The sequence below is a fragment of the Malus sylvestris genome, chromosome 8, assembly GCF_916048215.2.
Source record: "Malus sylvestris chromosome 8, drMalSylv7.2, whole genome shotgun sequence".
Classification (NCBI taxonomy): Eukaryota; Viridiplantae; Streptophyta; class Magnoliopsida; order Rosales; family Rosaceae; genus Malus; species Malus sylvestris.
In genome coordinates this window covers 20,303,634-20,331,628 of record NC_062267.1, presented here as the reverse complement: position 1 = coordinate 20,331,628, position 27,995 = coordinate 20,303,634, and the positions used below count along the sequence as shown (strand labels likewise).

Sequence of the window (27,995 nt, the reverse complement as noted above, 5' to 3'; positions counted from 1 at the left end):
TACATATTTTCTATTTACTGCGCAGTTATTGTTGGGAAATAATAGTCACACGTCTTTTTTCTTCTTCAACACACATCTTTTATTCTCTTTATTTATGTTCATTGAATTGAATTAAATAAATCGAAAACAATGTATAAGATTAAAAATGAAAATGCATGGGAGGAAATAAAAAACAGAGTATTAACGGAAAGGGCTTGGGCTAACTTTTATTTAATGAAAAACTATCCTAAACTATTATTTAATAAAAAGGGTTTACGTTTTAATCATAAGGACATAACTCAAGCTCTTAAAAAACAAAAAACAAATGCGGGCTCAACTAAAAGCCCAACCCGCATAACATTTATTATCCCAAAAATGACCATGACGGAAATAACCCAAGCTTATTACAAAAATAATGGTTACTACATTCAATCCACCACTCCACCGCCATTAATTGCACCAACCACCCCTACAATTCAGATTCCTTTTCGTAAAACCCAATTCCAACTTCAAATTTCAAACCAAAATCTACAAGAACCTAGCGAGAACAACAAATTCTGACAAGCAACAATGGCAGAAGAACAACAAATTCCGGCCGAACAACAAGTTCCCAATGATTAACAACTTCAGATTGAACAACAAGCTCCCGAGGAGCAACAAGTTGCCTCCAAACAAAAGGTACTAAACTGAAATCCTTGTTTGCATGTTCTTGATTCCATATTATCTATCAATTTTAAATTAGAAATTGCATTTTGATAACTAATCAATTATATTCGAAACTGAAATTCTGTGTTCACTACTATTTTTCAATTTCATGTTTAAGTTTAGGATAGTTCAAGCAATATTGTGTGTTATTTTTGCATCAAATCCACAGTTAGTTTGGGTTATATTGTTTTAGATCAATAAATAGTGTATATTTTGTTAGATCTCATAAAAATTGAGGGTTATTTTTCATCTATTTTACAAAATAGTTAGGTTATTACGCTTAAATTCCATAAATAATTTTCGGTTTTGATCCATTTCCACATAAACAGTGTGGGTATATCCATAAACAGTTCTTAATTGTTATTTCTCATAAATATTGGTGGCTATTTTGGACTAATATTCATTTTGCTCCATTTCATAAATAATGTCGATTGATTTGGTTTTGTTTTGATCCCTTTCATAAACAATGTAGGTTGATTTTGTTTTGTTTTTCTCCCTTTCCTTATAAATAGTGTGGCATAATTCATAAACAGTGTGGGTTATATTGTTCTATATCCATAAATAGTGTGGGATATTTCATAAATAGTTTGACATATTTCATAATACTGTGAGTTCTATCATTTTTTTGGTTACTTTTTGCCATTTGTGTGTAGTTTTTTCCAATGAGGTTTGCTATATTACATAAAATAGAGTGAGTCTATTTACTATAGTTTCATAAATAACATGCATTTTTTTTTTGTTATAGTTCAATAAATAGTATCCTAACAATTTTCATTGTTGAAGTTGAAAACAACAAAAAAACCTGCAAAGAAGGGTAAAACGAAGAAAAAAGAAGCTAAACAGAAGAAGGAATACCTCTAGTACAGATACAATATGACCGGGTTTGCAGAAGCAATGAAAATCTACAACCCTATATTACAATGGCGTTAAGATGTCTGTAATGAACTAGCAAAGACGCCATTTTGGAGTCTATTGAAAACGTACATGGATGAGGCTTTGATTACGTCAGAAAGGAAGAGGAAGTCCGACATGGACTTGATCAAAATCATTAACTGCTACAACCCAACAACCCAAAAGTTCAAATTTGGGCGTCATAAAGCACATGGGATTTCCAGCAATGATGTTGTCCAAATCTTCGGATTGAACAACGAAGGAATCGATATGCCGAATACAGACAAATCAACCAAATTTGGTGATGATGATCACCTCATCAAAAAGTACTTCGCAGATGTCAAGGTAGTCAAGAAGAAGCATCTTGCAGAGGCATATGAGAAAGCACTTCTAGACAAAACACCTAAGGGCATACAAGATATTGCTTCACTCATATGTGCACACCTTGTTCAATCATTGCTGTTTACAAACTTTGGAACCTACATCACCTAGAGTTTCCTGAAAATCTGTACGAACTTGTAGCAGATAAACAAGTACAATTGGGCCAAAGGAGTAAGAGACTATCTGTTCAAAATGCTTGGAAAAGCAAATAAAAAAAAAAGGAAGGAGAAGAACCAACCACTAGTGGATGCACCATCCTTGTTTTGGTAAGTAACCAACATAGTTAATAAAAATAACATGAATTTTTTCTTACAAAGTTTTGCACAAACTAACATCAGTTACTTAATTTATATAGTACTGGATATGTCTTCACACAAATCTAGTGGAGACAATAGAAGGACGAGAAAACATGATTTCGGCGATCACAAAATGGGACACAAACATGATCCATAAAGCAATCAAGGATATCTCAGTAAAAAAAAAAAAAATCAAGGTAATCACCAATAATCAATATATTTCACTTTGAAAATAGTATTTTTCAACACAAAAATAATTACTTATCATATAAAATGACACCTATCTAATGTGACTGTTTGCATATTAAGGATGCCATTTCTTCTCAATAGCCACGTGAAGAATCTATAGAGAAACGACGACAAAAAAAGGAAAATGAATAAAAGAAAGCAACTTGATAATCAAGAAGATGAATCAAACAACGAAGATGAATCAAACAGAGATGACATACCACAACGGGAATGTAGACATCGAAATTTCAGTGAAATAAATGTTAGCCATTGCATTAAAATTACATTTATAGACATTGAAATTTCGGTAAAATAAATGTTGACCATTGTATCAAAATTACAACATCCACTCATTTCACCTATACCATACACTTAATTCACCTACAACAATCCACCCAATCCACCTACAACATCCACCAAAGCAAAAGGATTGTGGTAATTCATTCTCAAAGCCTATAAATAGGCCTCTCCATCAAAGGATCAAGGGACGAAATGGACATACATTTTCTCTACTCTCAAGCAAATCCCAAAGGATCAAGAAAGCTCTATTTATTCTTCATGAAATCCTCTTTCAACATCAAGCCCCAACGGCCCTTGAAAAACTTCCACCAATTCAAGATCAAGCCCCGACGGCCCTTGAAGAAAGTGTTCATCATTCATCAATCGTTCATCCAGGATCAAGCCCTGACGGCATTTGGATCAACAACACAATCTGCAAATCTACGTTTTATGAAGATAGAATCAGAGGACTAAATTGTAAAAGAGATTGTAACCCAGAAATCAATATAAAAAATATTATTTTGTACACTTGTTCTTGTCTCATTCATCGCAAGAATTTCAGTGTTTACAAATTTGGCACGCTCGGTGGGACTATCTCTACCTCTCATCTCTATCTTCAAATCCGTAAAAAGCACAAATGGCATCAAAGAAGGTTCAAGATGTTCTCACAACCAATGCAAAGAACAAGAGCGTCATCACCGCAAGTGGTGTCACTTCGAGCGTCACAACTCGAAGCAAGGCAATAGCTCTTTTTGCCGCCTCTTTCACCCTTGCATCAACTCCGTCGAAGGAATAAGAGCACCAGAGGCACGAGCCCGTGATCACCTTGGCCTCGCTAAGGGCTGGTTTGGTATTGCTGTGCTTTGAAAAAAAGCTGCTGTGAGAATAAGCGGACGTGCTGTGAGAATAAACGGCTGTGAAATAAATCAGCAGAGTGTTTGGTAAACTTTTTTGTAAAAGTACTTTTGGAAAAAAAAAAAAAAGCAGTCTGATAGTGGGTCTTTTCATTAAAGGAGCACTGTAGCTCCGTGTGCTTTGAAAAAAAACCAATTTTCCAAAGCTGCAAATAGTAGCAGCTTCAGCTTTTTCCTTTGATTTCAGCTTATTCTCACAGCAGCTTCCAAAATAAGCCTTTTTTTTTCAGTTTACCAAACACCTAAAACCCTCACAGCTTTTTTTCATGGGTGTTTTTTTTTTAAGCACTTCACTCCCAAACCACCCCTAAGGGCACCGAGAGAGGAAAGCCTGAGGAAGTAGTCAAAGCCCTTACTTTTCGATGCCAACTCAAGCAGCAGCAACATAGCCATGCAAGTCATGACTACCGGAGCAACTTTAATCGAGGAACAACTGGCTCAAATGAATGAAACGATCGTAAAACTCACACGGACTGTGGAGGAGAAAGACTTGCAAATCGCCGTACTCGTCAACCAACTAGATGCGAAGCCCGATGTGAAAGTCAAGCTAGGGGATAATCCAATAAAGAAGGAAAACGGTGAAGAAGATAAGCCTCCGGTGGAGAAAGTCGATGTGAAGCCGGAGCCAGACCAAGCAGCCACACTCATGGGATCTCTTTCTATCCAGCAGCTGCAAGAGATGATTGCCAGCACCATCAAGGCACAGTACAAATGAAGCTCTCATGACTCTGTACTATACTCAAAGCCTTACTCCAAGAAGATTGACGTTTTGAAGATGCTGAGGGGTTATCAACCACCAAAATTCATACAGTTCGATGGAAAGGGAAACCCAAAACAACATGTTGCCCATTTCATTAAAACCTGCAACAATGCCAGACAGAGGGAGACTACCTTGTCAAGCAGTTCGTGCGCTCGCTGAAGGTAATGCATTTGACTGGTACACTGACCTCGAGCCTTAGTCTATCAACAATTGGGATCAGCTAGAAAGGGAATTCCTTAACCGCTTCTACAGCATGCGTCGCACCGTAAGCATGCTGGAGTTGACCAATATGAAACAGTTGAAGGATGAACCTGTTGTCGACTACATCAATAAATGGCGTTCGTTAAGTCTGGATTGCAAAAATCGATTTTCCGAAACCTCCGCCATTGAGATGTGAGTTCAAGGCATGCACTGGGGGTTACATTACATCATTCAAGGCATAAAACTGAAAACATTTGAAGAGCTAGCAACTCGTTCCCACGACATGGAGTTGAGTATCACCAACCACGAGAAGAGGGAGCCGATCACCGACTTCAAGAAGGATAAGGTGTTTTCCCCAAATGTAAACAAGACTGGGAAGAAGCTTCCCAAGGAAGCGTTCACTGTCAACACTACGCCCATTAAGACCTTTTCTGCGCTCATCAAGACCTCCTTCGTGCTTATCAAGACCTCCTCTAAGGCCAAAGCAAAGGAGATAAAGAGAGGTGAGCCTCCTCGCACCCACGACAGGTACAAAAACACCTTGAGGGAATTAGAGCAGAAGGTGTACCATCCTAACTCAAACATGGATGCAATGTTAGACGACTTGCTGAAAAAGAAGGTGATCGAGTTACCAGAATGCAAGCGCCCTGAAGAGATGAATCGCGTAAACGATCCTAGGTACTGCAAGTACCATCGTATCATGAGTCATCCTGTTGGCAAGTGCTTCATCCTCAAAGAACTCATCATGAAGTTAGTGCAACAAGGGCAAATCGAGCTCGACCTTGAAGACACGGCCGCAACACATACTACTATAATTGGATTTGGATCTTTCGATCCCATGCCTCTCCAAGTGACACTTGACCATTTTCGTTAATGCTCAAGCTGCATGGCACCTTCTGCATAACCATCACCGGGGGTAAGCGACCAAGATGCACATACCGATGATAAAGAAGGATGGACATTGGTGACCTACAAAAAAACAAGTAAACCAAAGCCACAAGCCATAAAGCCAAAGGTGGAACAAAGGAGAAAGCACCGTCGCCGCAATAGTAGGAAACCCAAAAGAAACGTAAAAGCTGCTAAGCCAACGTATGCTGGGGAACCTATGGAGAAAGAGCCACGCATTTCTGTCTCATTGTACGAAGACTTCCCTAAGGACTTCTTCCAATAGTGCAATATCGCTGCATGTCACATGGTCGAAGTAGAAATGGAAGAACTTTCAAAAGGCAAAGCCATCGCCATCGAGGGAGAAATTGCCCTCACACCCAAAGAAGGCCTGCCAATACATTTTAGCATCGAGGAAGCGCTACGATTGCCAAAGAAGATGAGAAGAGCATTAGCAGCGGTCTTGGTGAGTCCCAATGACCACGAAGCGCAAGAAAGCAAGGACGAAGGCTTGAAATTTCGACCACATGAGTATGCCACTTGTTGTGCTGCCCAAGACACAATCCACTTCACCGACGAAGACTTGCTGCTAGGATCCAAGCCTTACAATCGTCATCTCTTCATCTTTGGGTACTTAAGGGAGCACAAAGTTAACCGCTTGCTTGTGGATGATGGATCAGCCATAAATATCATGCCAAAGTCAACAATGACTATAATCAGCATCAAGGCTGATGAACTGTCCCTAAGTCGTCTACTAATCCAAGGTTTTAATCAAATAGGACAAAGAGCGATGGGCATGATCAGAGTGGAGATGACTATTGGTGAACTCAAGTCAAGCACGATATTCCATGTGATTGATGCAAGAACTTCTTACGGCTTGCTCTTAGGAAGGCCTTGGATCCATAAGAATGGAGTAGTACCGTCCTCCCTTTACCAATGCTTAAAATTCTATCGAGAAGGAGTGAAGGTGATCTATAATGACACCAAACCATTCACCGAAGCCGAATCACATTTCGCAGATGCCAAGTTCTACATCGATGAAGACATGGTTCCCGAAGCTCTTCCAAAAAAGATCAAATCCACGGGCAAAGCAACACCTAAAAAGCAGGAGTGGTAAGCCATGCCCAAAAAGTAAGAAGGAGAAGCTATGCTGTTTTCAAGCAAGAACGATGATGAGCTTGCTAAACCTGCAACAACCAAAGGGAGTAGGACGCCCTCAAATGGATGAAACACACATGTCTTCCGATACATCCCGATGTCGAGAAGAAAGAATGGTCAATCTCCGTTCCAAATTGGAGCAAGCAAAGCCGATGCACAACAACATAGGGATAATGTAAAGTTGCTCAAGACGAATGTAGTTTTGCCTCTAACACAGCTAGGTGATGCTAAGGTTGCAAGACTACCACAAGGCTTCATAAAGGCTCTACCAAAGGGGGTGGAACCAAGCTTTCTCCCAACCAAGAGGACCGAAGAAGGTTTTGATCCAAACGCTTACAAACTCATGTTGAAAGCTGGGTACGACTTCGCTTCTTCTTCGAATCCTGGAAAGAAGGTTTCAAACACCGTCAACAATAAGAACGTGACCTCATTGAGACTCAAAAGAAGTTGAAGAAGCATGGTTACAGAGTTGACAACAACAAAGCTGGACTTAGCTTCACACCAAATGCACCCATGAAGATTTCAAGAAAAGCAAAAAATGCTAGCACTCAACACATAAGCATGAGCATTGAATAAGATCAAGAGGAGCCTAAATCTGCCCCTTGGACGTTAGTTTTCGATAGGATGAATTGTTCAAGACCTAGAACATCAACATTTAATCGCATTGGTGGTCAGAACCGTACCTCCATCTTCAATAGGCTTAACATGCCAACATCCCGAAGCTCTATTTTTAAAACGTTGTCAAAACCTAAGAAGCAAAACAACATGACTAGCTCTCCTCCTTGTCAGTCAGCTTTGGAAAGACTTGAAGACAACAAGAAACTTTCTAGAAATAGGGAGACAACGTCAAAGGAAGAAAAGGTCGACGGGCTAGCAGAAAAAGGCGATATTCGAAGCTCAATTCCTTCAAGGATGAAGCGCCAAGCAATCTTAGAGGTTAACACAAATGGACCACTGAAAGTGAGAAGGCTCACCATCATCCACACTGGACAATCTTCATGCCAACAAGCCCAAGAGGACGGCACTGAAGGGGAAGTCCAAGACATCTTCCCTGTCATGATCCAAGAAGACGAAAAATATGAAATCCTTAAGGAATACGTCACTTCTGGCTCTTTCGACTCAAAGTCTTCACCTCGACCGCCGGGGGCATGCTCCAAGTCAAGCGAAGTTGAAGGATGGACTCATGTCGCTCTAAAGAAATTACACACGAAGCCTACGTTGCAGCCACAAATTCATCGGTCGGAAAGGGGACAAGAAACCATTGTTAATACACTTTCAAGCCTAGATGAAGCTGAGATTGTCAACATGATCAAAGCTGATTTAATTCAAGAGGTCATGGACTCAGGATGGAACTTAAATGTTGCCCTAAAAAAATAAAGGGAGCTCCACTCTTGCATAGAGTTTCGTAACTCAAAACAATACAACGCCTGAGGAGGCGGCATGATGCTCCTTGTTCGCACAAGCCTAAATTGCACAAACCAAAGCTCCTGGCCCACAAGAGCATACACTGTGTACGGTAAAATCATCATCAAAATCACCATAAAAAAAAAAAAATTGATCGCTCATTTGAACTACATTATGATTTGATCCTTCCTCAACTGAGGGTACGTAGGCAACTTGAAACATCAAAACTTCAGGTACAGTTACACCATACCAAAAAAAAAAAAATATGTATTTGAACTACGTTATGACTTGATCTCTTCTTTGGAAGGGTACGTAGGCAGCTCGAACATTCAACTTTGAGTTCAGTCACATCAAAAAAAAAAAAAGGTTTTATTAAAGGCTCGACTAATGAAAGTCAATTTCATTACAAAAAAAATACCAGTTTTCTTTATACAGAAATTAAATTACATCTTTAAAAAATAATAATAATAATAAATAAAAAAAATACAAGTTATATATATATAAATCTGCAATTGCTTCGGCCCAGCACGGTTCAAACCATCAACGAGTTCACCAACAATGAGCCCATCTCCCGTGGCCCATCCTTACTCGGCTCCTCCAAGCTGGTCCAAATCATCTCCCAAAGCTTCCTCGTCTCCAGCTGTCTCTCTCTTTGTTCTCAACTCACCTCTTCACCTCAAACCCATCTCTGTCACCAAGGGCTCCAAAATAGAGACGCCATGTCCACCACATGAAGCCCATCCGTACACAAGCCTCAGCTAAGGAACAGAGCCCAATAGCCAGGCACACCTGTTGCACACCAAGTCCTAAATCCCTCATCCTTCCACTTCATTCTGTGACCTGCATCTCAACGTCGACTCTCCCTCGCTCCCCAGCTCGCTGATCCTTTACTCTAACAACTTCATCCCCTTCGTCTTTGCCGCTGACGTTGACAAGCTTTTCCAGCGCGGAGATTCATCGAACATTAGCAGCTACAGATTCACCAGCAGCATTCGCAAGCTCAATCTCATCTCCTCCAATACGGTATTCGACCCTTGGCGACCTCTCCCTGCCTTTGCTCAGAAGCAAGGCATTTCCAAATCAAAGAGCTATGTCGTAGAGGAGAGCGACGACGACATGACGGACAATGAAGCCGCTCAGGTTCATGTAAAAAAAATAAGATAATTGAATCTGATGTCGAGCTCTCAGATCTCCAATGGCAGCCGAGGACACGCTGAAATCAAGGGAGGTATCCGCCATGATCAAACTGGGCTTCATCTTCAATCAAACCCTTTCTTTCTCACCATCAAGATCTCTCTCCAAGCTCTTATTCCCGCATCCGTTTATGTTGCAGCTCGGTAATCTTTCAACAGTTCCAACAGCGGCAAGACCCCGCATTCGTTAACGATGATCTCCTCGTTCCGGTTGTTGTCCTGCGCCAACAAGATAAGCTCGTTAGTGGCCTCGATACAAAACGACAGTTGACCCATTTGGACGCTGATGATGAATGATCATACCCATGATAGTCTTCAAGGCGTACTGGAATCAACTCCAATAGGGCTTCTACTTGGATGGCTTAGCATCTGCTTGCAGCAATGGATCATTATGGCTTAGACAAACTCAGGTCGATGTGTAAGGTAAGTCTTTGCCAGGATATCGTTATAAACAAGATGGCAACGACATTAGCTTTGGCAGAACAACATCACTACTCCCAGCTGAAACCCATACGTGTGTCTCAGATTCATTGTAACTTTTGGAAGTTTATTAGGTGTTATGCAAACAGATGGTTACAAACATTTGAAGGCAAGGGAATGAAGCTATTCCCGATGGCAGTGGCATCCATGAACGTGATGCTTGACAAATGCTCGGCTCTGAAGAGGGTTGTGGGAAGCGGCCGCTGAGACGATTGAAGCTCAAGTCAACGACCTTAAGACTTGGGAAGACAGTAAGCAAATCGTCTTCCTTTTCCTCAATGTCATAATTGGCACTATCGCAATTGTTTCAAACTGAACCTCCACCCAGAAACACTAGGATTTGCAGCAACAGCCTCATAGCTAAATGATGAGCTGGTCTCGGACTGTTGCCTGTATCTTCCAGCCTTATCTCTCTCTAAGACATGGTGGCCTCATCCTCATCGTTGGCTAAGTACTTCTCGGATTCATCATTGTCGTCTTCACCTGCATCTCGTCGCAGACATCATCTTTGCCATTGAGCACAGTCACAGTACCCGCTCCCTGGCGAAGAACTTTAGTAATCGCCGTCAAACGACTAGCCTGTTGTGAAGCTTGACGCCTTACACTTCGCCTCAAGCTTTAACTGCCTCTATACCTCCGTCATGGCCGCTGCCTTGGAATATGATTAACAAAACCAAAGTTTGTCAACTCACATTTGCTTGCCTCTGTTGCCTGTATGTGAATGTGATTAACAAAACCAAAGTGTGTCAACTTACATCTACTTGCCTTTGTTGCTCTGCACTGCCTCAAGCTATCATGGCACTCCTCCTTGCCCAAGTTGCCATGCCCTCTACCACTACAGGTGGTTGCCTTTCATCCCACGCAACACACACATATATAAAAAAAGAAAAAAAAACTATGGGTGCGGTGACTGTGCAAATAATGGTCCCCAAATAAGCAAATGAAAAAAATGGTCCACATGTGGAGAAGAGTGTGGTGCAGTGAGGTGTCCCATCGAGGAACCCAGCAATGCCAGTTTACCATACTCATCATTGAAACATACACAGACACACACAAAAAGAAAATGCATGGTACTGTTAGCAAGCCAAGAAGGGAAAATGAAATGGGTGGTGGCGACAGAATGATGCTTCCAGTCACCATCTAAAAGGAAATGGGTGCACTAGTCACCATCTAAAAGGAAATGGGTGCATCAGGCACCATTTAAAAGGATAATAAGAAAAAAAGAAAAAAAAAGTAACACATCTTAGTCAGATATACGTTTTATTTGTATTTAGCACAACTTACTAAATAAAATAAAGCATGTCTATTGATATCTCCGAGAAATTACAAGTAGAAAAAAAAGGGGAGACTTCACAAAGGTTGCTTACATGAAGCCTCAACACTCGACAGAACCCTAGAAGAAGAAGGCACTAAAGATTGATCATTTGGCGCCTCAATACTTGGTCGAACGCTAGAAAGCGAAGGCAAAAGGTGCCTATGGAAGAAAGCCACAAACTTCTGATGGTCTCATTGAATTTGACATTCAGATTCCTGCAAGTGATCAAGCTTTCTCTTCATGCTCGTCGAATAATCATTTGCAAGCATGTGCAACTCTCGATTCTCACGCTTGAGACGTTTGATCTCTCGTCCAAGGCTTTCCACTTCAGCTGTCAATGATTCAACTTGGCGAGTTCGAGCAAGTAGGCGCTGGCCCATGTTGGACACAGAGCCCGCACACTGAACACTATGAGCTAAAGAGTCTTGGACAGCCAACTTATCGGACCGCCTTGAAAGCAACCTATTATCTCTAGGAGTAAAGAGGTTCCTAGCTACAACCATAGCCGTTTTCGCATCCCTCATCACAGAGTCTTCAACTGTAAGAGGGCCATCAAAAGATAAGAAGGATGGACGCCATATATTACCCTGACGCAGCACATCTATGTTACTGTTGAGACTCAAATCTAAGCAAATGTTAGACGGGTAAGCCATTTTCAAAAATGTTAAAAGAAAAGGGTTAGATAGAGTAAAAGCTCAAAAATACACCGGAGACGATTTTCACGAGTGGGCAATCTTCAAAGTGTGCATGTTGAATATGATTGACACCTCTTTAAAAGGAGAGGCAACACAACCACTTGTTCAAAAAATCGAAGAGACACCACTCTTCGAATTTCAAAAGCCAGATTTTCCTGCGTAAAGTCCGTCAACACTTTTCAGACGCAATCTCAGCTTTTCGGCTATCACGTGCAACTTTGTCAAAGATATCTGACAAAGTTGAAAACGCGTGAAGGTCATTATTCCAACTACCACACTTTTGGCCGACAAGCGTGGGTGATAAGGCTACATCTGCACTACCACTTGCTATTGGGAAATCACTATATAGTTCGACCTCCATCCTCTATGGCAAGGCACACATCCAAAACGCCTGACTCTTCTTCTTTGCTAAATGCATCTGCAACCAAACCTTTCAACATACTTAGTTTTCTTCCTCCCTGAAAACACATCTTCAACTAGGTCACAACAGAGCAGAAGTATCTCATATCATTAGGGTCGAAAGCAAGAGTATCTCATAACATGCTTTCTCCTTATCTTTTTCTTTGTCCTCCTTCTTCCCTGCAGGACAATGAGAAAGAGAGTAATCAGCCAGCACTTGGAATCAACATTTCGAGTTGGAACCGATTGCCTGGAAACCCCTTCCTTGATTGCTTACCTAGCGTTACTCTCAAGTACTTATCTCCAACTATTGATGTACTTCCAAGGAAGAAACCACATCTGCCTGAAGAATAGATGAGGCAAGTGAAAATGATGAATCGAAGCATGTGAAGACAAGCGCAACAAATACATGCGCTGATCATCCGCTACTTTTTCAAAAGCAAAAGTATCTCATATCATCACGGTCGAAAGCAAAGGTATCTCATATCATGCTTTTCCCCTATCCTTTCCTTTGCCCTTGCTCTTGCCTGCAGAACAAGGAGAAAGAAAGCAATTAGTCAAAACCTAAAATTAAACTTCTGATCGGGAATCGATTGCTCGAAACCTTTATCTAGTTGGTTTCTTAGCATTGCTCTCGAGTGCTCATCTCCGACTGTTGACGAGTCTCAAACTTCCTCAGCAAATACTTCAGGACAGTTGATATGATGTTGGCTCTCTACACTGAAGCTGCCAAGCATGGATAAGTCGCGGAGAAGTGATGCTCTAAAAGACCATTTAAAGGCAAAAGGTTGTGCACCGCTTTTGCTATGCAAAAGAAACAAGCAGAGAATAATGCAGCACGATGAGCTGGAGCAAATCATTGTAGCACGACGTCCTTCCCTGCAGAACCGCATAATCCCAGTGGAGGAGTTTAAGTCAAATCTGAGCCCGGTGCCGTTGCTCTAAATAAAGAGCTCGAGAAGCTTCAACAGCTTTTCGCTGGCACCATCACCGAAGAGTAAAGCATCGCCGTACGATGCCTTCAAATCGCTAGGACTTCTTCAAAAGAAAAGTATCTCATATCATCAAGGTCGAAAGCAAGAGTATCTCATATCATGCTTTCTTCGTGTCCTTTTCTTTGTCCTTGTTCTTACTCGCAGGACAATAAGAATGAGAGCAATCAGTTGGCACTTGGAGTCAGCCTTCCGATCTGGAACCAACTGCTTGGAACCTCTTCCCTGATTGCTTACCTAGCATTGATCTCGAGTAGTCGTCTTTAATGGTCAATACACTTTCAGAGAAGATGTCGCATCTGCCTGGAGAATAGATAAGACGAGTGACAATGAAACGTCAATCTTATGGATTATCAGCAAACACGACAACTACAAGTGCTGATTCATCCCCTAACCCTCTTCAATATGAATTGGAAAGATTGAACAAAGAAACAGGTCATCACCTCTGCCTCGCGCCTGCCAGCCATGTGTCCGAACCCTGAAACCACTCGTAGTTTTATTTAAATTCAAGATCAAGCCCAACGGCCCTTGAAGAAATCACAAGTCCGATTCAAAATCAAGTGTCCACCACCACTGAATCAAAATCAACTCCAGATAAAAGAAGTAAGTTCGAACCTCTGGAGGAACCTAGAACACCCTCCATCCCAGTTCAAGATTAAGCTTATGAAAAATCAACGATTGAAGGAAACCAGAAAACCCTCCAACCTTGTTCAAGATCAATGCTGTGGAAAGTCAACAAGCGTAACAAAATACGTGTCGATTCATCCATTACCAAAGCCAAAGATCATCTACCACATGAAGCTCCTTGTGGTCCAAATTTCATCCGTGATCAAGCCTCAACGGCCCTTGAAGAAATTTCAAACAAAATTCAAGAACAAGCCTCAACAACACTTGAAGAAACTCCCAGCCCAATTCAGGATTAAACCTCAACAGCCCTTGGATCGACATCTACATTAAGGGACTTCAAAACGCATCTTTTACACGTGACAAGCACATGTATACAACGCGCCTTGAAGTTGGGGCATTTGTAGACATTAAAATTACATTTGTAGACATTGAAATTTCGATAAAATTACAACATCCACTCATTTCACCTACATCATACACTTAATTCACCTACAACAATCCACCCAATCCAGCTACAACATCCACCAAAGCAAAAGGATAGTGGTAATTCATTTTGAAAGCCTATAAATAAACATCTCCATCAAAGGATCAAGGGAGGAAATGGACATACATTTTCTCTACTCTCAAGCAAATCCCAAAGGATCAAGAAAACCCTCTTCGTTCTTCGTGAAATCCTCATTCAAGATCAAGCCCCAACAACCCTTGAAGAACTTCCAATAATTCAAGATCAATCCCTAACGGTCCTTGAAGAAAGTGTTCATCATTCATCAATCGTTCATCTAGGAACAAGCCCTGACGGCGCTTGGATCAACAACACAATCTGCAAACTTACGTCTTACGAAGATAGAATCAGAAGACTAAATTGTAAAAGAGATTGTAACCCCGAAATCAATACAAAAAATATTATTTTGTACACTTGTTCTTGTCTCATTCATCGCAGGAATTTCAGTGTTTACAAGGAACAAAACAATCTCCAAACAAAAAACTATCATATATGACCAAATAACATCTATAAACAATTAACTGATTCTACAAAAAAATGGTTCATTCAATGTGTCTTTTATACTATTCCATAAATAAATGTGGCTTATTATGTTTGTTCATAAATAGTTTGAGTAATTATGTTGTAGTACCATAAATAGAGTGTCTACTTCATAAACGGTATTAGTTAATTTCATAAATAGTGTGCATATTTCATAAACAATGATGGTTAATTTCATAAATAGTGTCTATATTTCATAAATAGTATGTACATTTCATAAATAATGCGTATTTCATAAACAATGTGCTCAATTTCCAGAAAAAAAATGTTGGACATTTTGTGAAAATTAACAAAATATATAATGTTATTGTGTGCAAGCTGGTTTTGAAATTTATTCTGCTCAACCACAAGGACAATCTTCAAAGGCAAAAAGACATAAAATGAGAGCAAAGAAATGCAAGACAACTAATGCTAAAATTGATGAGGTTCATTTTGAAAATGAAGAAGGACAAAACATGGAGAACATAATTGAGCTTGATTAGAATGTCATCAACAACGATGAAGGAAATGATTAGAATGTGAACAAGCATAAGGAGCAAACTGATGAACTAGAGAATATCAGCATCAATGAAGCCCAAACAGAATTTGACAAACTCTTTAGTGAGGAAATGATCAAGCTCAACACTATTGTCCAAAAATACATCATTAGAATAGATACAATTATAAGTGAAGAGTTGTTCGATGAGTTCAAGAAAGCTAGAAGCATTGATGAGAAAAGGTACATAACATTCAGGGAAATGACGGCGCATGCAATGGATGCATCAAAAAGAGAATTCTTGATACTCGACCAAACGATCAACATGTTGAACAGTGAAGTTGAAAAGCTTCTTAAAAAAGTAGAGATTAATCAGAAGAATAGCAATGCACTTGACGCCGAAATGTTAAGGATGCAGACAAAGACCATTGCAAATACTCTGAAGATCAATGACCATCTAAAACAGATTAGGAGCTTGGAAAGGAAGTTACAAGAAGCTCAATCAAAGGCGGCTGAAATGGAACCTTCACAAATTCCATATTTGAGTGCTTCTCCACAAGGACTTCTAGACACCTTGAAAGATAAGAAAAAACCATCACCAGTACCACATGCGGCTGAAATACAAGTTCATACGAAGACACCAACAGTGGAACCAATGTCAAATGTGGTTGAAATGGAAGTTGAAAAAACACTGATAGCAGGACTAATTTTACCAATAGTGGAGCATGTTCAGATTGATGTCAATGAAGGAAAACAATCTGTCACTGAGAGAAAGGAAAAGACGAGAACATTGGTCTGGAATGTATGTGCCAAGAATGATCGCAAACAGAATCTTGATCCAAGATTTGAATATGGTCGCCCTAAAAAAAAAAAGATAAAATATAAGTTTACAATGAGTGACAGTGAGAGTCCATCGGTCTTGCAATCACAAGAACAAATTTTACCCCATCAATGAAAAAGAGGAGGAGGAGAACCCTAAAGGTGAATCACCTTTGAAGACAAAAGTTGAAGCAACACAAGTTCAAGCATCAAAAGTTGAAGAAACAAAAGGTGAATTGCCTATCAAGGCTTGTGTGAAATCCGATTTGAAGGCTATCATTAACGAACCAGAGAAGAAATCTAAAAAGAAGGCAACTAAGTAGATAACAAAAGGAGAGACAAAAAGTAAACGCCCTTCAAATACAAGGGCATACAAGCTTCTTGACCAAGAGATAAAAGAAAAAAAATCAACGAGTACTACTGACAATGTCAACTGTAAGTTTACATTATTGACAAAAAAAATTTGTATATAACATTTAAAATTATGTACTGCATAAATATGTATATGTATAATGTTTTTTGGTTTTATTTCTTACACATGGACTACTTTTGGTTGATGTCGAAGACAGGGAGCATGGTCACTGAGCTTGTTATGCTGACAAGGGATTTGATGTCATTGTTGATGGACCAATTGACGTGAAATTAATTGATGTTTTTTTGTCTACATCATGTTAGAAAATGAAATGAAAGAGGGCAAGGAACAAAATCTCTATCTTTCTTCCTACATCTTTGTAAGTACCAAAAATACTTTTTCTACAAATATGTGGTTCTATGATTTCATATATGTAGTATAACAATTAGTTCATTTTCATAAATAATGTATTTTTCTTGTTTTTAAGTTTCTAATTAGTGACTAGTTCTTAGTGCATTTTAATAAATAATGCCTAGTTGTTTGTCCAGTTTCATAAACAATTCAAGTTCTTAGTCAACTTTCATAAATAGTGCCCTAGTTTTTAGTCCAATTTCATAAACAGTGCCCCAGTTACTTGACCACTTTTATAAATAGTGTACATATTTTGGTTTTTGTTTTCATAAATAGTGTCTAGACAACTATTGTCCATTTGTTTAATATAATATTTCTTTGTATTCAAACAGAATGACATGGAGATACAAAGACCAAAGAGTGATGACGAATACCTTGACCAACGTTTGAAGACAACATTGGAAGAAAATGTGGACAAGGTTGCCAAAGTATTCATCCTGATGAAGCACTACTTCCTCTTCACCTTAATAGTTTGGGACATTCAAAAAACGAACAATGACTCATTACAATTCAAAACTACCAAGGATTGAATGAAGCAGAGACCAATATTTTGACCATGCTTTGCAAGTGGTAAGAACAAAACCTTAAATAATCCATTTTATGTACTAAATTTCAAATGACAACAAATTGTTTCATACAAAACATTCTATTTCTTTCTTTTTTGGAACGAGATAAGATCCAAACAATATACAAGGACTTCAAGAGTGACAACACCTTAACAATAGATATTGAAAGCTACAAGACTTGTGCACAACAACGAGAAGACTCGTAAGTACAAACTTTATAATATCTAGAGTTACTCTAACTTCAAATATAAATGACATCATTATCTGTCATCTAATACTATCAAGTGATGTATTCATCTATCATACTTATAGTTAAACTAAAAACTGTAGGTTGGATTGTGGGATATTTGTAATTCACTATGCATAACAAGTACAAGAGGGCAAATTGATAGAACCCATGTTTGACAAGGAAGAAGTATTTGAGAAAAAGGCAGAAATTATAACTACATTGGTGAATCATGCAAACAGCTATTCAAATGGACTGCAAGGGATGCTTGAAGAAAGAAGAAAATCAAGGACAAAAGCTACAATACTAGATGGTCATAATGAATAAGACATTATTAGACTATGAATTAATTAATGAATGTACTTTCATATTGGATTATATGATTGGATATAAAACAATGGTGCAATTTTTAACAGTTCTAACTTTGAAGCAAGTGGTCTATGCTAGCTCATTTTCGAGAGGAAGAGTTTGCTTTTTGGTTCATGCTATGGTATTGGAATGTCCCCATTAGGAGAGTTATATTATGAATTTCAAATTATATAAGTTTGTATTATTTCTTAAACTAATATAGGCATGTGAGATTATGATGGTAGAAATCAAGGAAGGTGATTTAAGCTGCCATATTTTTACATTGTTATATCCTATTGATATAAAAATCGTACTAAATATTATTAATCAACACCAAAAATAAATTTTTTCCACCTATTGGTTAATTAGAAAAGCAAAAGTAAAACAAACAAATACTCATTAAAATAAAAAATATTATTAAGTTTACACTATTTATGATTAAGTTTACACTATTTGTGAAACTAAAACCAAAATATATTTATTATTTGTATTTTAAAAATTCAAAATATATAATAAAAAAAAAAAAAAAAAAAGCCCAAACAATATAGTATAAAAATAAAGCCCAATATAGGTCCCCAACAATACTACCTATCCACACCATCCTCGTGTAAAAACAAACTTCCATTAATGCTTGCAGCCAATTTTCCATTTCCAGAAAACACAGAACAAAAAACCTACCAAAAAGTCCTCAATTATCCATATCATCGAGTCTCCATCATCCAAAGCTTTTCACAGATAAAACTGAGCAAAAGTTGTTGAACTCCATCAACAACTTCTTTGCACAAATCTACGCAAATAAAAAAATTAAAATTAAAAAAAAAAACCCAAGGTAACAATTATTATATTCTTCCACAAATTTAACAATTTTATACTTCTTAGTTCACTACTTGCATAAATTAGATCAACTCGAATCAATCACGAACACTAACATGTAAAGAACTTAAACATCATTTCCATAAAAATCAACTATTTCTCTTCACTCAACATCATTTCATCACAGATCCACAAGAATTACCACTTTTTACGAACTTAGATAGTAATGTATAAACTTATATCGTCCTAAATTTCACTTACTACTGTGATTTCATCTTCGTACTTTACTCACTTCAACAAAAATAAAAAGATTTCTGTTGATGTACAAAAAAAAAATTTACGTTTTTTCACTTTCATATAAAAGTCCCTTATGTTGGACATTTTCATAAACAGTTTCCAAAATATCTTCGTACTTTACTCGCATCACAAATTGATATGTTTTCCGATAAAAACTTGCCTTCCAGTAATCATTAACATACTCAAATACATCACGACTATCATGTTGCAACACTTGCAATGCATGAGAACATGGAAAACAATTATGTTGCCATTGCACACAAGAACATGTCTTATCGTCCAAACAAACAACAAACCGATTACATTCCATCCTAACTTAAAAAACATCTGCATCAGAATGACTAATCCTCATGCCTTCATTCAACAACAACAACTTCATCTCATTTTCTTTCTTTGGACACAAAATTGTATGAATAGTCTGACCAAATATCCTCTTCTCAGCCATTCTAATCATCAGCTGAACTCTAATATCTTCAAGATCCATAAGTGGCATACAATGATTATTCGACACCATGGCGTTAAAAGATTATGAAAGTGCATTGCTCATTGATCCCCATCTTTTACCAAGAAATGGGCAATAGCATAGTTCTATTTTGGCAAATTAGACAAAAAATTCTTCTCATGCCCTTGCCTATTATCCTTGAATTCTGCCATGCAATCATCAAAATCAGATGGAGTACATGCATATACACAATTTGCTAAAAGATTCATCATTTTCTTCTTTAGTCCCTCACTAGCCACATTTGGAAGTAAAGTACTGACATTTTGTTTCAAATGAACAATACAAAATCAATGTGGAGACTCCATAAAGAATTCTGCAACGCTTTTCAAAATACCTTTATGTCTATCTGACATAAACATGATCTTTAGGCCTCAATAAATCAGATAATATTGACAAGAACCATCTCCAATTTGCTATCATTTTTTAATCAACAATAGCATAAGCAACCTCAAAAATCTCTACACAACAAAAAGGAAAATGTACTGTCAAAATATAAACTACTTCTGAAACTCCAATTAAATTATTTCTTAAACTTTGTTTGAAGTATATCTGCAACTTTTTTTCCATTATTTAATAATAAAATCAAATATATATGCACAATAAAAAGAACTAAATAAAGTCAATTGTCAACCACCAATCAAATTGTGATACAACTACTAGTTTAAATATCATGGATTTCGTAAAACTGTGCTTCGACTATTTATGAAAAGTTTTTGCATAGCAAAAAAAAAAAAGGATAATATTGAATGTAAAGTTAGAAAGTATTAACTCACCGTCGTTCTCATTTTTTGCACAGCAAGATAGAAGTGTGCTTTTTTATTTGCTCTTGATAAAAATACCATCAATGAATACCATTGAGCTACAAAACATGAAACCTTTTATCCATGCATCATAAGCAATAAACAAACGAAGAAATTTATTGGTCTCTGGTACAACTTCAAGCTTAAACATAGAACCAAGATTGCTTGAACGAACATATTCAACCTACTAAGGCAAGAACTTATAAGCATCGACATCATCACCATTTAGTTCAAAAACTGCCATCTCTTTGCCAAAGTATGTAGTGGCATAATCAATATCTAATCCATAAAAATGTTTTAAGTTTGAAATGCCATCCAACAACTTTGTTTTTCTTTTTTCGAATTATACCCTTGCATGTATGTACATTATGCAACTTCCGAATAACGAAAAAGTCATTAATATCACACTTGGATGCATACACACGCCAAATACAATCATAAGATTCATTCCTAGAACACTTAGCACTAATGCTATTCTTATCATTCTTCAAATACTTCATTTCAAAATCACATTCAACCGAAAAATTCTTCAACTTATCTCAAAAATCAACACAACCTCCCTTAAAAACTTGCCCCTCAGATTCTATATAACTATCCCATTCACATGACATATAATTATGGATATGATGAGAACCATACTTCCCTAAATAATCATTTTCACTAACAACAATCTTTATCAATAACCAATATTTCTATGATGGATTTTCCAACATCAAGAACCTTCAACATATTCTTAACATCGGCATTACAATCTAGGAGACAAGTAGGATCTTCATTCAGAGCATATTGCAACTCAAACCAATCAAGTCTCAAACCCTTAAACCTAGAACAAATATCAATACAAATCTGATCGAATGTAGAAGTTGATGAAATAGAACTAACAACGGATAAACCACCATATGTAAACTGAGCTAGTTTACAATTCTTCATAACTAATGAACAAAAAAAAAAATAATTACAAGTCAGTACACAAAATATTATAAGTAGATAACAAAAAAACAACGACAAAATATAAAACACAACAAAAACTATTTAATAATCTATTGCAAAACTAAACCCAATACTTGTTAAACAAAACAATAATTGTTTCAGAAAATCATATTCATATAAAATGAACAAAAAACTAACAATATTTCTAAACATCACAAACAAAATAACAAATGTTTCATAAACTATTATAGAACTACATGCACTATTTATGAAAAATTAAACACATACAACGTGATGAACAAATCAAGACTTACCTGCAAATTCTTCAAAACAGTAAGATCAAAACTAATAAAAAAAAACCAAAAAAAAAACAAGGGAATCAACTACCTGATATATTGTAATTTGAACACAAATTAAGACAAAATATATCAATCAATGCAAAAACTTGAAAAACTACGAAACTAGATTCTCAGAACATGTAATGTAGTGCCAATTACCTCCAAACAACGAAACTATGAAGAACGGTGATCAATTACAGAACTCCAGTGAAACAATGATCAACAACAAAGACCACGAATCCAAAAAAAATAATCTCAGAACCTTCAATTTCGGGAAAAAAATCTAAGAACCTTCAACGAACCTTCAATTGAAGAATAATTCTTACTTCGAAAGACCTAAACGAACAACACAAAAATCAGGATTTCAAAAAAGTCAACTCTCAAAACCTTTGCCCAGTTCACAAAAATCGACTCTCAAAATCTACAGATTGAAGAACTCTGCAACGCAAAAGCAAAGTCGTTCCAGTTGGTTGTGCTAATTTCAAAATAAATAAACTAACAGATTAGTTAACGTAAGTTAAACTAAAACTGTTAGGGGCAAAATTGACGAATCAACTTGTTATTTAGGTTGGGCTCATTTAAAAGTGGGCTTTGGACCAACCATTAAATAAATTTACAACATGGTTTTTGGTTAAAACTCAAAAATTTTGAAGTCATTTTGGTTAGTTTTCCTAATAAAAAAAATCTATGATTACCATTTTCTTTGTTTTGTACTATTTACTTGGGCTTTAAGCTTTCAGCTGCCCTTGTGACTTTGGAGTGGAAACAGAATTAAGCTAGAATCAAATATTTTGGCCCAAGTGGATGAGGATAGCTCAAGCCCATTTGTAGCAAGAAGTTTAGGTCCATCTCATAGAAATCGGGCATTAACATCCCGGCCCTCCTGATGTGAAAATTATGTTGACACACAAATTAAACCCTATTGATGACAATTGTAGTAATGATGCAAGTAGGGATCGTTCTAGACCGGGGATTAACTAGGGATGCTAATCAACACAAATAAGACTCAAAAACACTAAACTAGACTCTATAGACTCAAAACTAACTCAAAACACTCAAAACAGCAAATAACAACCAAAAAGACTCAATTCTAGACCTAACAAGTGACTTGGACGAAAATAGAACTTCAAAGACTCAAAAGACTTAAAAGAAACAAGTTTTGACTCTAAAAACAAGACTTAAAAGTAAGGGGTTTGGTTTTGACGAAAATTGAAATTTAAAACATAAACTTTGAAAACAGACTTTAACAAAAACGATTTTGATGAAATAGAATGGTGGAAGGCTAGTTAGAGGGTTTCTTCTCCACACATGAAACATATGCATACGACTCGATTTCCAGTTACTCTTTCAACAAACCATGAATGACAATGTCCCAAATTAACTAGATTGCACCAATTAATTCTCATATTTCCCTAGATTCATTGAATTGAATGGAATACGCATTACAACCAAATTATTCTTATCAAGGACCCTAACTATGGAATACGCATGATAGAGACACATATCAAAGATCATTAAGTTCAATGGAAATCATAAACATTGACGAGGCATTCATAACTATGGAATACGCATGTTACTCTTGCCAAGGATTTACTTAACACAATCGTGACTAGCGACTTTTACTACTTATGAATATAAGTTAATAACGATTAGGTGAAATTCCCTTATACTCTAGCGTCAAATTCATGCATGCGAACTAAGTATGCATCCTTAATTAACATACATAAACATGTTATCAATCAAATAGATAAGTAAACCACATTCACGATTCATGAAATCATAACTGGAGGAAGTCAAGTCATATAAAACATATGATCATGGCTTTGAATTCCCCTCTAACTATAAAGAAATTAGTTCCTCATGTTCGCAAATAAACAAAGATAAATAAATCTAAACATTGACATAAAGATAGAAAACACCTAGAAACGCTCCAACAATCCAAGCTCCTTGAATGGCATGCACGGCTCCAGATTTCTTCCTTCTTATCCTTGCAAAACTCACGGCACAAGAGGGGTTTTTGGGTGAATGGTGTAGTGAAAATATGGTAGAGAGTGGTGAATGAATGGTGCGGCATAAAGTGGTATTTATAGGCTGAAAATCCCAACTCCTAGGTAGCAAAGGACAAGGTTTTAAAGGTCTAATCTGCATAGGACAATAACATACAATCCTATAAGGAAAACAAGTCAGAAATCCAAAAAGGAATGGGAGATAAGGTGCGGCACAAAGCTAGGAGATGATAAGGCTTCTAGAAATCTGAAATCCAAAGGGAAATAGGACATAGGGTGCGGCACAAAGGGTTGTTTCTAGAAAGAAATACAAGGCAGATTTTTAGGCTTCTAGAAAGGTTCTAGGCGCCATCTTTGTAGGACAAGATTAGGTCTTCTAGAAATCTGATTTTAAGCCTCCTAATCTAGTTAGAAACCCTCCCTTGCAGCTGAAATATAGGTAGTTTAGGATTAGGATAAGATAGGATAGGATAAAGTTTGTTTGGATAAGATAAGCTAAGATAAGGTTATGGATGAGGTTTTGGATAAGATTCCGGATAAGGTTCCTTCACTTGAGCTGATTCTTTGGCTTTAACTCTTCTTCTTCACGTAGGAATACTTGCTTGAGTAGGAAACTTCATACGTCTAGGAATCCATCTTCAATTAGGACTCCTACATTGATTAGGAATCCTTCTTCATTTAGGAATCCTACATTTAAGCCCTTTCCTACTTCAACTAGGAAACTTTGTATCTTCAATTCTTCAACTTCAAAAAGACATTCCTAGCTTCTTCAATCCCTCAAATTCGTCCATCTTTTGTGCTTCACATGCATGAACTTCATTCTAGCCCAGTTTTGCTTCAAAATGCTCCAATTTGCATCCTTTTGCTTACTTTGTCCTTAAAACCTGAAAACACATGAAAATAGCTTAAAAGACTAACTTAACTAAGAAAACACAACATAAATGCATAAGAACTAACTAACTAAGGCGCATAAATATGCTCCTATCACCTCCAAACGAGACAACATATTTTAAAATCTCTCATCAAATTTCAACCTAATACAATATATAGAAAGCCCAAAGGCAATCTAAATGTAAGTATAGTTCAAAAGTAAATACAATAGAAAAGCCCATAAAAACAAAAAACCCTAGATCTGGAAGAATGCAGACTCCACCACATCAGCTATGCTACTATTGTCGATCTACCACCACCACCAAGAGGAAGAACCCATGAACAAACTAGATGAACGGAAAATGAGGGTGAGAGAGCCACTTGCCCAAAAATTGCTCCCATAATCCTACTAAGGAGTGCTAAAAGCACTTTAACAACAATCCAACACCAAAGTGTGCCGCCAAGGATAGACACGTGATGGCTTGGGTAGCAGAGGTCTCGGTGGAGGACTAACGACGAGGAGTAACATTAGAGAAAAAAATAGACATAAAAGCCCAAATTTGAGACAAGCTTAGGGAGGTTGACACAAATATTAAGAAAACTAGAGATTAAAGGCCAAAAGAAAAGGATATGCAAAAGCCAAATAACATAGGGAAAAGGGAGGAAGGAGTGGGAGGGAAATAGGGAATGCAAAGAAACAAATGAAGGGAGGGGTTGGAAGGAAAAGGGGGAAGCAATCACAGGGAAAGATGGGGGGAGAGAGAGAGGAGGGCTAGGAGTCTCGAGAGGGTGGAGGGTGAGCTAACAGATTCACGGGGAGCCCATCCTCCACCCTCTTGAGACTTCTAGAGAGAAAAAGAGTTGCTTTCTACTTACTAAATCTATTCGCCAATTTAGTTCACTAGATGGCAATACGCCATTAAGTGTGTCAATATCTTGTTATGAATCTTTGGAGTCAGTTTACTACAACATTATTTTGTGAACAAATTTGATAACTGCAGCATTACTAAATCATTCCCGTGAAGAATTTGTCTTACTATATATGGAAAACATAATCAATTAGGCTTTTAAGCTGAGATTAAGCTATTGGGGGTTAGCATGGTGGTGATGAAAGGCAACGTAATAGTTTTCTTATTTTTGTCAGTAACAGCATAACTGGTGATGGAAGGTAGCGTAATGCTTTAAGATCACTATAAAAGAATGCATTTAATTAAGATATTTCCCCAACTCACATCCATGAATCTGTTACTAGTTGCCAACGTAAATTCATCACTGCCTACTCATCATCTTGATGCTATTCAAGCTCTTTGGTTCTATCTTCTTTGGATATTTGTTGTATCTCATAAATCTTTGAATGATCTGCAATATATCTTTAGTACTACTCCAATTCTAATATATTGGTTTACGATTTTCTACATGAAAGTAGCTTTATGAACATCCATGGTTAATTAAAGAGATTTATGTTGTCAAATAAAGAAAAGAATAAAAATTTGTTTCTCTTTACCAACTATACATCCATTCTTTCAGGCCAATGGGTTATAGACAGCTTCTAGACAGCTCTCCCGCTGATCAACGAGGATGATTAACTTTTCTTATCAATTAAAGGTTGATTAAGGTACTCACAAAAAATCTCATGCCACATGAGCAAAATGTGATACTGTGGCATTATCTGTTTGAAATTCAAAGCATATATGCACCCAAAAGCCAAAAAATTAGAGTCCCATAACAACTAGCAAGATTTGTCTTATGTTATGTTGATGTGTATTTTGCGACCGTCAATTGTACTGAAATGTATGGATCAATCATTCACTCGCACAAGAATAATCTTTTTCGATGAACTTTTAACCAAAAAGAAAGGGTTTAAAATGACCCACCTAAGTACCAGCCTATGGACGGTATTCAATTTTAACAATGATTTTGTCTGATAGTGGTGGAAGAGGGAGAGAGAATTTAAGAGAGATTATGAGCCACCAAATACCAAGGTGGCTCCATGCTTCACCAAAGGGCAGAGATCAATTTCATGCTTAACCCCCTCAGTTATCTATGAGCCGCCCCCAGTTGTGATGCTGTGGGTCGTGACCCTTTCCGTTTTAGTTACTGCACCCTTTGAGCCTTGACCCATCCAGTTGTGATGCTGTGGGTCGTGACCACTTGCGTTTTAGTTACTACACCTTTTAGCCTTGACCCATCTCTCTCTCTCTCTCTCATGTGCGTGGTTTCTGCATGAAAAGAAAGCCATATACTCATGCCCCATTTTTTTGTCAATTGGCTATTGGGAACTCCATGCGCCACTTCACATCTTACCTTTATTACTTGCTTGGCTTTGAGTCGACTTGTTCTTCCCTTTAACTTTTACCATTATATCAGTCTGTCAATTTGTACTTATTTTAATGGTACAGGATCGGATCAATCATATTCTAAATGGAGCTACTAATTAGTATCTTGTGTATACTTTTATATGCGATCTAAACCTGTATTAAAAAAGTTAATTAAGGTACCTGTTTCATACAACTTTTCACCACAAACAGTGTTTGAATAGTTTGTTGCCCTTTCCATAAATAGGAATCGAATGCAACACGATTTCCCTAACTGATTAATTAATCGTATACTTCATATAGGTTTAGTATACAATATGTTTTAATTTGAACGATGGATTTACAATGCAATTATGTCCACTCATAACAACTTATCTTGATAGTGTAATATGACATTCACAACGTAAAACCAACTTTGTTATAGTAATAATAATGTCATTATGTATTATCAACTATAAATTTATCATTATTATATAACCTTGGACTATAAACTTTAACGATTATAATGTAATCTTACCTTTTTCGTAATTTGAACGTTGAACGTAAACGTTAGTAACTAGCCCAAAAATAGATAATGATTATAGGTATAATTCCATATTCACTAATAGTTTTATTAAAACAAAGGTACATTGCCCATTTTAATACGTACTGTAGAATTCCATTAATTTTAACAATAATTCCATGTACTTGATGATTTCCCACATTACAGCACACATATTTATCCAAAAAAGGCACGTCTCTTTCCATGTAGAGTAATAAAAAAACGGAATATTAGCAAAGAAATATTCTCAGTTATCTAATTTTAACTCAAGTGGTGTGAGATGAATGAAATAATTTTTTATTTTATTTTAAACTCAAGTCTTCAATTCAAAAGTTTCTCCCAAGCAAAAGAATTAACTCTATCAAACTTAAATTGTATCCTTGCACAGTGTAATTTACAAAACCCTACGTACGCCAATCAATGAAATAGTTCAAAAAATTCCAAGAAAAAAATAATTCAAGGCTATTAGGGTTGGATCGAAATTTTACGCTCCATTAATTTGTTAACTGAACCGAAATATATATGTTGCACCTACATATTCCTATCTAATTAACAACACACA

General features: G+C 37.2%; 3 pseudogenes; 2 read left to right on the top strand and 1 right to left on the bottom strand.

Annotated features, from left to right (window-relative positions):
• The first annotated feature begins 360 nt into the window (after positions 1 to 360).
• On the top strand, positions 361 to 16,441 carry LOC126631427 (uncharacterized; annotated as a pseudogene).
• Positions 16,442 to 17,219: 778 nt separating this feature from the next.
• Positions 17,220 to 18,000, top strand: LOC126631426 (uncharacterized; annotated as a pseudogene).
• Positions 18,001 to 20,620: 2,620 nt separating this feature from the next.
• On the bottom strand, positions 20,621 to 21,540 carry LOC126631425 (uncharacterized; annotated as a pseudogene).
• Positions 21,541 to 27,995: the final 6,455 nt, after the last annotated feature.